Consider the following 11327-nt stretch of genomic DNA (forward strand, 5'->3'; position numbering starts at 1 on the left):
CTTAGACTGCCTGTACGACTCACAGAAAATCTAGGCTGTCATGTCTATGCATCTCATTTTTTGTTCCACTTTGTTTTACTGCGTCCCCTTGTCTTTCTGCTCAGGGCAAGAGAGAAGCTGCCACTTTTTAAGCATTAGAGAAAGGTTTCTCACACCGTAGGCTTATAAATAATAATAGAACCCAATAACTGTTCATACTGTAAACGCAAGTTAAGAACCAGCCGTATCTGGAAGAAGTATTCATATTTTATGAGGATCTCTGCACAGCCGGCTAGGCACACACAATACTGAGCTGTGCTGAACAGGTGAGCAAATAGCAATCTGGGCTATAAACTGAGTTTCCTCACTAGGAGCAGGGGCCTGCTTGTTTTTCCAGAATTTCTCTGTTTTCTCACACCTAGAGTGGCACAGGACTCAGAGGGGTGCACACCTGAGCACAGGGGTATCTTATGTTCTTCTCACTGAATCTTGGCCATTTTCTCCACAAATATAACACTTGAAACAATCAACAGATGCTAAAAACATGTCATATTAATGACCTGTTTCATATTCAGGTTCGGATCCAGAAATCCCTTCTCAGCCGCTAATTTGCATAACATTTTATTCACGCTCATTAACCATCAGGAGACTCTCTAATTCAGCAAAAGTGGATATTCATCAATTTCCCTTTGATAATGAATTGATATGACACCGAAAACCGCAATAAGCCTTCCTGTACCTGTTGCAGTACCTGGAAAGAGCGCGTTGTGTAGCCCAGTCACTTCATATCCGACAAGGATGCCTTGGGGGAATTCTTGTGTTTGATTTGAGTGGAATAAATGAGCCCTGAAGAGAGTCAGTAAAAATATGAGAACATGAGTGCATGCTAATGAATCTGGGCCTGCCTAGAAATCTGCAAAGATTTCCAAAACCTCACCAGAAGTCTGCCTGAAGTCCAAGACTCCTCCAAGACTCTCTCCAGGTCTCCACCTGAGGCCTTCAGAGCTCCAGGAATTTTGCCACCAGGGAAAGGAAGGTGGAGGATTCCTTCTCCATCATAGCCAACAGTCAAACATTGATCCTAAATCTAATTGATTGACCTGCTTGCATCTCTCTTGCCGCCGACCTAGACCATGTCAAACTGTATCAGGCCTTCACATAAGAGCAGGCACCACCTGTCTATCACATGAGTGGAAAGAAACAACAGCCCAATATGCAAGTGTGGAGAAGACCAGAACATTTTTGATCCCTAAAGACTGTTGAGCAGCCTGGATTGTTTTTTTTTTCTTAAGCTGCTGGAAAACTAGATTCTTGGGATATGCTGTTTTCAGGGCTCAAGGGAGTTCTCTGGGTGTCAATGAAATTTGCAATGGTAACGGCACAGAGGAACCCAGCAAAAATGGGTTTAGTGTGGCACATTGTTAGGGGAGGGATACTCAGACATGAAGAATAACTTTGAATGGCTTGTTTGTACATCACCCAGCTAGAACTGTTGGGCATGGAGAAGCATCGAGTTCTGGTTTTATTTTTGAGTGCAAAATATGAAATCTGTGTTTATGGATGTGTATGCATGTGAATGTGCTCTGGGGATTGGATCAGAAAGCCTCTCAATATTTGGTCCAAATGTATCTTACAATGGACAGAAACACAGACCTTTAGGGGGTGATTCATCTGATTAAACTTAGCTGTTTCTTTTAGAATAGGATGAATTGTGCCCTTGATTTCATGGCTGTTTTAATGCTGACTAGAAGGAGGTCTGTGGTTATGGCTGAGCTCTAAAGGTCTTCATTGCCATCTGTGTTTAACTGGGTGACAGCCTGGGCCATGCTGAGCACAGCAAGCCTTGTTGCCTTCAGCTGTCCAGCAAGGGGATACCTCTTGAGGGAAAAAGACAAAACCCACCAGTGACCTGAGTGAACCTGTAGCAGGATAAAAATAAATAAATAAAATGGAGCTGCAACAAAATGTGAATGCCACTCAGAACTAGGACCTGGTGGATTTGTATGGGGGAAGAAGGCACTGAGGGTCTTTCTCACCTCCCTCTTCTCAACATCCAAAGGGACTTCACATCTTACAGCCCCAAGTTGTGATTTGAAGTAATTCTAGGACAAAGCTATGGCTCAGTTAATAATGTAAGACAATTCTGAGAGTGGGGGTAGGGGATAGCCTGCTGTTCCTTGTATTGATCAGGAATTAATGTCTAACCTTTAAAAATGCAGTGTAGAAGCTCAGTGTGATTGTGAAACCCTACTTTGTGCTGTCTGTGATCAGTTACCTCCAGGGACCCGCAGAGCTCAGGCTGCTGATTACAGATGCATTTGGAAAAACCTGAATTTTCAATTTTTCACACGAATCTCATAAAGCGAAACGGAGTCCTGCTGGGATTTATGAAAACTAGTTTACTCTCCGCTGCACTCAATACATCTACTACTTGGCTAAGTTGGGAGAGTGCTCCGACCGGAGAGGCAGCGCAAGAATTATTCCACCCTCAGCAAGTTAATTGCTGCATCGTCAAGTAGCATAGTTATCCATCCTGTCCCTTCTGCTTTCTCTCTCTTTCCCCCCCCCCCCTCTTCCTCTCCAAGAGCTGACGTGTGATGTCTTTTCTTTTTTTCTCCTTCTTGCCATCTGTTTCGTGTTTGTAACTCGGGGAGGGTGGGTGTGTGGTAGTGGAGCTTGTGATGAAGTTTGCTGGTAGAGGCAATTCTTTTACTTTGTTAATTAGATTTGTGTTTTCGTTACTCCCAGTTCTAAGGGCCATGCAAATAAGACTAAATTACGCAGTAGCGATATGCCCCAGTGTTTAAAATGCTCTTATTGTTGGGAGACACCGACTTTATCCCATATTCCTCCCTTTCATGGAATTCAATTATATTTAAACTATTAACAGGGAAAGTCTAAAAATTCTATTAAAATGTCAGTTTAATAAATCTTCCAAGGTTTAATCTTTCATTTCTGGACTGGGGGAAGGGGAGGATGAATTATGACAGTTTTAAGTTTTCCCAGAGCAGCCCCTGTGTGTTAAATTGTCTGTAACTCTCGGTGTTATAGAACTTATCTCTATTTGTAAAACAATACGAGGCGATAGGCGAGTGCCCGTGGTATTTGCTGGGATACTGGAATATTTGCCACGGTATGTGCTGGAATCACTTCAGGTCTGCTTGTCAAACACGTGAAGGTTGGGGGAATTTGGACACAGGCCTTTGGTGTAAAACATTACAGAGAAACAGGAGAAATTGGGCAATTCACACCCACTGGAGACCGACTCCTCTCCCTCCTGCAGGTCCTGAAAGAGGAGGATATCTGGCTCTAGACCTGAGATTTGGACCCAGCACTAACTGTGCATAGATGGCTGTAAATTTTCATCTCTTTTCCTCCATGTGCCACCTGAGGAATATCAAGGGATTTGGGTCCCCGCAGTGCTGAGTGCCATGGGAACATCTCCTGTAAGTGATGCTTTCTTCTCCGCCTCTCCCCGTGCGCTCTGCTTCAGCCCTTAGCAAATGCCAAAATCGTGTCTCTGTTTGCCTCAGCTCACTCTTGGTTTGAAGCTGTTCCAGTGTCTAACGCACAGGGAGTTTTCTACTATCTCCTCGCAGCATTCCTGTGCTTGAAATCAGGACTCACATAGGACCGTATAAAGAGATTGCAATGTTTCAGGCCAAATGAAGAAAATCCAGCTCTTGGTCTTGCATCCTCATGTCTGTAACCCAAGATGCAGGTGAGGTGGGTGTTTGGAGAGCTGGGACATGAATGGAGCATCCAGAAGCAGCTTGTGACAAGGCTGCTGCTTCCAGGTGAAGATTTGAGAGCTGAACATCTTATGTGGGGTCCTGTGGGTATTGGCAGGGACCTGAGTCTGCATGCACCTGGAGTCCTGTGCTTGTGCAGAAATGGAAATGAAGGAAGTGTCAGGGGTGGTGTTTTTATACAGCACTTGGTAGCACTGCCTGTCCTTGAAAAGTGTGGATCTTTGATAGTCTTTAGATGATGGTGGTGGTTGCAGAGAGCTACAAGAGGCAGCTCTGATCTTGCTTGGAGGGGCTCGCAGGGATTTCTCAGACCAGGATGTGTGCTGCCTCTGCAGGCATTTGCTCATGCACCGGGGGCTGATTCAGTCATCAGAGCCAATCCACCAAGTGTGGGATCTGCAGAGGACAGACACCAAGAAGAAAAATCCGGCTGCCTCTCTTCAGCGTGGACCGATGCTGGAGTCAATACGCATGAGGATCTATATTGAGATGGAAGAGATTTTCATTAGTTTCCTGGCTTTGCTGGGGAATCCCTGTGTGCTGTCAGCCAGCTGCCTGCACAGCAGGGAAACGTGGTTGGCACGGATCCTGCCATAAGCAATGATATGGTGCTGAGCCTGCCTCCTCCCACCCCTCTCCCCATCTTCATACCTGACACACTGGACCTTACATGTAACAGCCAAGGTCCTTTAACTCACTCCACTGCAAAATGGAAAAAACCTCATTGTAAATCTATTTTTTTCCCCATTTTTTTCAATCCTTTATCCAAAAAATATGGCTTTGGGGCTAGGATTTATATTTTGCCGCATTTATATGGCACTCAGCACAGAGCGGGACCCCAATTGCAGCTGACCAGAGTTGCCAGAGGCACGTGCAAGAGCCAGAGTCCCCATGATGGGAGATATTTCCACCTGTGTGATGCTGCTGGGGGTGTTGGTGATGTGGCACTGAGAGAGAAATAGGTCCTCCCACCAGCCATGCTCACCAGTGACACATGAAATGGAAAAAAGCCCCCAAAGCCTAACTCCTCCTCATGCCTCCCTCTTGCCACATTTCTACCTTCTCCCAAATGTTTATGCCCAGAAGAATCAAATCACCCTATTTCAGCCCTGGGAATGTAGCAAGCCAGTGACCTGCAAGGAGGCTCAGAAAGTTTTCAGCAGCTTCTGGGGAGAAAGAGGTGATAAATGGTACTGACCTAATGCCTTGGTCAGCCGGGCAGCAGCCAGCAGCTGATGTCAGGCTGCGGGGAAGGCGCGCGGGGCATGGGGCTTTGTTTGGGTGGATAAACCATGCATGTTCATGGAATATTAATTAATAATAAATGAACACGCATGAATTATTTATGCTCATAAAAGCAAATTTGCCCTGAAGGCATAACACAAGATAGGCTTTAAGAAGTTTTTCTTCTATTTTATTTATTTATTTATTTAATACTGGGGGAGGGATTTGCATAGGGCATAACTGATTGGTGGCCATCTGAATCCAAACGTACTGTGAGTGCCACAGCCGCAGCCGAGCCGATGTATCTCGGCATACCGAGCACTCCTGCTTCCACTAATGCTATTTTAGTCACTCATTTTGTCTTCCAAGCTGCACGTAGGGACCTACTTGCTCCGAATCCCGTTTGAATCCAGCAGGCCAAAAGTGGTCCCCTGGGGTAAGGCCACTGCTGTTGGAGCAGGGATGGATTTGTCCCTGCAAGTTCGTGCTGCTGACGGATTTGTTCCGCCGACGTGTCGTGCAGATGTCTCATGCATGATGCAGGATGTCAGGTAAGATCTGAAGCAGTGAGCTGACACAGGAAACACCACTTGTGAGGTTTAACTCTAGATTATGTTAAACAGCCCAGCAGAACCTTTTGCTGTGCTGGTAGCTGTTCTTGTCAAGAGAACAAAACCCTGTAAGAGAATTCCAATAAAATCATGGTGAAGTGCCACCGTGCCACCAGAGGCTGTGAACCGTCCATGACTTGGGAGGTATCTCTCCTTTGGGCTTTGACTTTGTCAAGGCAAAAATAGGTCACTACAAGAGCCATGTCTAGGAAAAGTGTTACTCTGGGACTGTCCTGTTTTTGCTGGACTCTGTAGATTCTGACCTTGCATGGACCAGAGGTATAATGTGTTGTGGGCATGCACAAACTGTGAACAAGTACCTTGTCAAGTCCCTGGCTCTACTTTTGACGTTTGAGTTGAAATGCAAAGATGTTGTGGCCATTGAAAAATTCTCAGGCTGCCTTCACCCAGGGCTGAATGCCGAGATACGTCCCCTGCCCATCCATGTCCCTGTGTGAGTCTGTGTAAGACCCCAGAGGCACCATGGTTTGGCAAAGGGGTTGTCTGCAGGTGGGGAAATATGGCTCATACGTTCAGCCACGTCATATAACTCACTGCTGCGATGTAAAAGGGCTCCAGACGTCTCCAGAAAGGGGGCCAGGACCTCTGAAAGCAGAGAGTGGTTTGAACATTTGCTGTGTGCCACTGGTGGGATTTTGTGGGCTGGCACAGTGGTGGATAAATGGGATAAACATGGCCATTGTCAGCCTCCCGGTCATCGCTTTGTGGGAAGACTTCAGGGAATGTTAAAAATAGAGGTGAGATCCCCAGGCACAGCTCAGGTCTGCTATGAATCTGGCCTCGAACCATTAAAATGATCTTAAACTCCTTTTTATTTCCTTTCCTATTTTTTCCCCAGAAGCCTGCATTGACTTCCTTGGCTAATAAAGAGCAGGGCCATAAACCCTGGTGCATTTTCCCCGGCAAGGCCATTCCTTCTGCTAAGCTTCTTCCTCCTGTCTTCGTGTTCCCGTTATTACATTTTTAGTTTCTGCTTTTCCAGCAATCCTTCACTGCTGAGCCACTACAGTTTGATCCCTTCTTTTTCCTGATTCCATAACAAACATGTTTTAAAGCCTTTGCTGCTGGTCTGCAGACAGTTTTTCCAGGAAAAGTGTTTCGTGTATTACAACTTAAAACATGGGTGGATTTATTAGGATTTAATGTATTGGGAGCTAAGCCTTTGGTCTCCTTTCTCATATGGTAGTGGAGGCAGACAGATGGGAGCGATTTGAGTAATTTATATGTTAAGAAGTAATAATCTTTGCAGCCATTTTATCCGTCCAAATGCTTTTACCTTTGATCTTTATGTTTTCGAGAAACACCTTGTGTGTTTTTTTCTTTTTCTTTTTTTTTTCAGACTTCTTTCAAAGATAAACATCCCTGAAGACTCCTTTTAGCCCTTCCCTCAGCTGAAGAGATGTCTGATTGCCACCACCCGAATGCCTCCACAATTAGCTGCAAAACTTTTTGGTGTCTGGGGGCAGGGCAGCCCAGGGAAAATGCTCTCTAGACCTTGAAAGCTGCATTGTCCTCGCACAATGGCAATCTGAAGCCCTGGGCCTCGTGGTGTTTAGAAGTCAGTAGATTTACTAATTAACGTTGCTCACTCAATTAAAAACCCCTTGATCTGAGCCAGTCAATAGATTTTTGGTATCTATAGAAATCTTTGCCTTGTGTCAAAAGATTTAGAGATTTCTTTCTTTCCCTTCTGACTAAGGCTCGGTGGGGATGAGACACGGGTGACAAAACGAGCCTTGGTGGGAGCCCTGTCGGAGGCTGTCCTCAGCTGGGAAGGGGGGTTTAATTGTCCTGGGCTGGGAAATTGTCAGATGGAGGTTGGTGTTGTAGCACTGAGGGAAGCACTGACAGAAGATAAGGTCTTGTCAGAAGAAATTCATAATGCTGGAGCAAAAACAGCAAACTCATCCATGACAATTCTTTTTGAAAGGTCCCACAACTCAGGGAATGAGGCAACTACCAGCTAAGTTTTATTTCATTCTATTTAGGCTGTATGCAAGAAGGATAAGAGGAGGAGTATTTTTATTTCACCTTGCAACAGGGTAGAGACAGTCAGTGCTACGCTGTCTCTCTTTCACCTCTTGCTATAAATACCTGCTTGCGAGAAGGATCTTCACAGCCCACTTTGTTTGCATTTTAATTATTTTCTCTGTCTGGCACTTTTCATCTGTTGAGTCTGTTGCTGTTGTTGTTTTCCAACACTAAATTCGAGCCAAGCAGCACCATGAACTGGACATCATAATAACTATTTTTTTTTTTTTTTTAAATGGGAAACGCAAACAAAGTTTTTCCATAAGAAAAAACCCTGAAGTGAGATGAAGACCAGATGAAGATGGTTTTTCCTAAGAACATTAGCACAGCATGATGCACTGATTTCTTGAATTGACCCTAGTTCATCTCTTTGTGGTATTGGGGCCTATTTCAATGACTGTCTTAAGAAGTTTAGGCATACATACCCTCCATTTTTAAATCTTTATTCTCTTGCAAGTTTCAACATCTTGCTGAAGTCATGAGCCTTAATGAATCTCTGATCATGCTCCTTTTTTTAGAAACACTTTCATCACCGCTTGTCTTGTACCTCATTCCTTCCTACCTTGCAGCATGGAAATCCCTTTTTAGTCTTGTGTGTGCAGCACCTCTAGCTACTGCGTGCTGTGGGTGGTGGTGATGGGAAAGTGAGGGTGATTGGTAGGTGTCGTGAAGTAGCCAAACCCTAAATCCTGCCTTTACCAGGCAACGCCACTACTGAGCTCACTGGGTGATCTGCCATACACATGCCACGGTGCTGGCTTGGGTGGGAAGGAGGTGAAGGTTGGTGACCCAAGGGGGCAGAGTGTGAAACAATTTTGATTTTTCTCATACGTGGTGACTGGAATGGAAAACAAAGCTCCTGACTTCTCAGCTCTCACACCAAAAGCGACGGGATGCCTCTGCAGCATGCTCCCCCTGCCGCTCTCCTCTTCAGCAGCTGGACTCTGAAAAACCTCTCAGGGAAGTCATTGGCCCTGCAAGGCTCCGTGGGTTTCACGTCCAAAAACGCAGCCGGGAGACGATTCCCATTTGCTTGCTGTGTGGTTGTCTGCTTTTTCTAAGCCTCTCAGTCGGAGCGGATGGGACTCGTCTCATCAAATCGGCATCCACAGAGCAGATGCTGACTTCAGCAGCAGTCACCCGGGGCTCCCAAACGGAGATGGAGCCAAGGCACCGAAGGAGCCCGGGGCACGATTCATCTCTGCTTCCACTAGAAGTCTCAAATAGGTCTGGAGAGCTGAGCTCCAAAAGTGCTGATTTCTGTCTGCTGGCTGTGAAGGGGGCTGATGGGGATTACTTAGCTCGGCCGTGGACATCCCTGTTGTGGGTGTCTGGGTTGGGTTGGACGGATCCCCCCCCAGGTTGCTGGCTGCATTTGTGTACGGAGCTCATCACTGGGGGGACACATCCTCAATCCCTGTAGACACTACTGTAGCATAAATAATACCACTAACACATCTTAGGACACGTGTTGTACTTCCCCTGTTGTTCTGGCTCCACATACGTACCCCTCGCCATCGGTTCGATGTGTACTTATTAACACAACACATCGGGGGCAGAGGAGGCCGGGTGGGCGAGCGTACGGTGCCCAGCGTGGATAGGGTGAGCCAGGCTGATATCATCCGGCAGCATTTCTGTGTCCTGATTGATTGAGGTGCTCCGTTTCCACATTAACTTGCAATAAAGTGCTCTCTGATGCCGATACGCATTCATCATGAGCAATTGTGGAGACTGTTTATAACTTAATTTACTCCAAGGTAATGATGATTATATCTAAATATTTATGGAGAGGTCAGCGCGAGTAAATTTCTCAGTAATTTTGTTTTGCTTTTCTTTTCTTTCTCTTTTCTTCAGCCAGCCAAATTATCTCAATGCTCCCTACAGACCTTCTGCTAATTCCTTTGTTTGCAGTGACAGTTAGTGGAGAAAGAAGGCTGATTAACTGCAGGCTGCCTCTGCGCCGAGCCAGCCCGGAGTCTAACCAGAGGTGCACGGCGCGTCTCTCCCTTTTATTTTAATTTTGACCTGCAGGAATGTCATGGGCCAGAGCTGTCTATTAGAATATATCTGAATTGCACACATGTTTGCATGCACTAGTAATGCAAGCTTCATGCTATACTGTTAAAATTGATGCTCTCTGCAAATGTGACAGAGATGGGTGGCTCTGGGACTGGAGCACTGGACTTGTCATCATCGGATGATGTGTTCAGCTCAAACTGGGGCGGATCATGCTTAGGGTGTCAGTTAATTCTGGGGTGTGGGCATTTCCACATTTCTTCTATTTGTTCTTTCTCTGTGCTCTTTATTTCAGGTGACACACTGCTTTGAGGAGGTCCCATCTCTTCCAGTGGGTTCGGCAGGTGCTTCACAGCCCATCTGCTGACATTTAGGACTGGTTGGAGCTGGAATTCTTCACCCAGGAATTCTCCGAGGCAGCATGGAAGATGGACCACTTCGTTACCTCAGAGGGAACAGGAATTTCACAACATTGATACGAAACAACTAAGAGGATGTTTTCATTTTGATGTCTTCTAAGGAACATCCCTGGATCCCTGTGCTGCTTGGCTGTCCTCACCCCATACACAGAGCTCCAATACTTTACCTCCTTCTCCTCCTTCTCTTTCTTCTCCTTCTTCTTCTTCATTGGCCCTGTTTTTTGTATTCGTGTGACCCTGAGTGCTGTAGTTGGCACAGAACTTGTTGCCATTGGTATGCTTCCATCACTGCTCTTTTTTCTGTGTTCTAGCACACTGCTCCTCGTGACTTTTCTTAAAACTTATCCTCATCCTACCTTAAATGCTGCTTGGCTTCTGTCCCTCATATGTACTGCTCCTTTATTTCTTTTTTCCTTTTCCTTTTCCTTTTCCTTTTCCTTTTCCTTTTCTTTTTTTTTATTATTTTTTTTTTAAATTTATTTTTATTATTATTTTTTTCCCTACTTTTCCCTTTCTCTGTTGTATTTTCAGTATTTTCAGGGGAGGAGCAGGAGGAGCCCAGCAGCCATGCCATTCTGTGCCTCTCGTCTTCAGCCTGCACTACGCTGTGCCAGCTATGAAGTGATAAGTGACTGTTCCATGTATCTATGTATCAGTGATTTGGGGGTGAGGATGTATTTTTGGATGCTCCTCAAAACACTTGAGTGCCCAGCTGTGGGCTTCGGCTGCCTGGGTCCAGCCGGAAAACAAACCGGTGCCGTCCTGCGGTCCAGCCTTTATAGCGCTGAGGAAAGCAATTGTATAAATCCACTGTAAGCCTGAATGAAAAGCTGCGAGAGAGAAAAAAGATATCGAAGTATATTGAACCACAGAGGAAAAAAATATAAGTGCAATCTGCTCCATTAAAAATTTCATAGGCCGTTACTTTTACAGTGCAATTAGCTTTGCAATTCCAGTGCTATTGGAAGACCGGTGTAGTGGATAATCAGAGGCAGAAACACCCGTGCAGGTACAACTGCAGAAAACCTTCAGGGTTTGGCTACCTTTCACGAGGCAGGATCCTGAGCACACTTGTAAGTCACCGACTGCTGCTCCCTTCCCTTCAGCTCTGCTTTCCACCCTTGATGCTGATCGCTTTGGAGGAGTTAATGCTGACATGGGGAAGCAGCGAGAGGGCTTTTCATGTGAAGTCTGACAAAAGGAAAGGGGTCCCAGGAGCCACATAAGCGCGTTTCCATGGCTGGATGCTTCATAAGAAGTTTATGTTTTCTTTT

This window comes from Anas platyrhynchos, chromosome 2, assembly GCF_047663525.1.
Source record: "Anas platyrhynchos isolate ZD024472 breed Pekin duck chromosome 2, IASCAAS_PekinDuck_T2T, whole genome shotgun sequence".
Taxonomy (NCBI): Eukaryota; Metazoa; Chordata; class Aves; order Anseriformes; family Anatidae; genus Anas; species Anas platyrhynchos.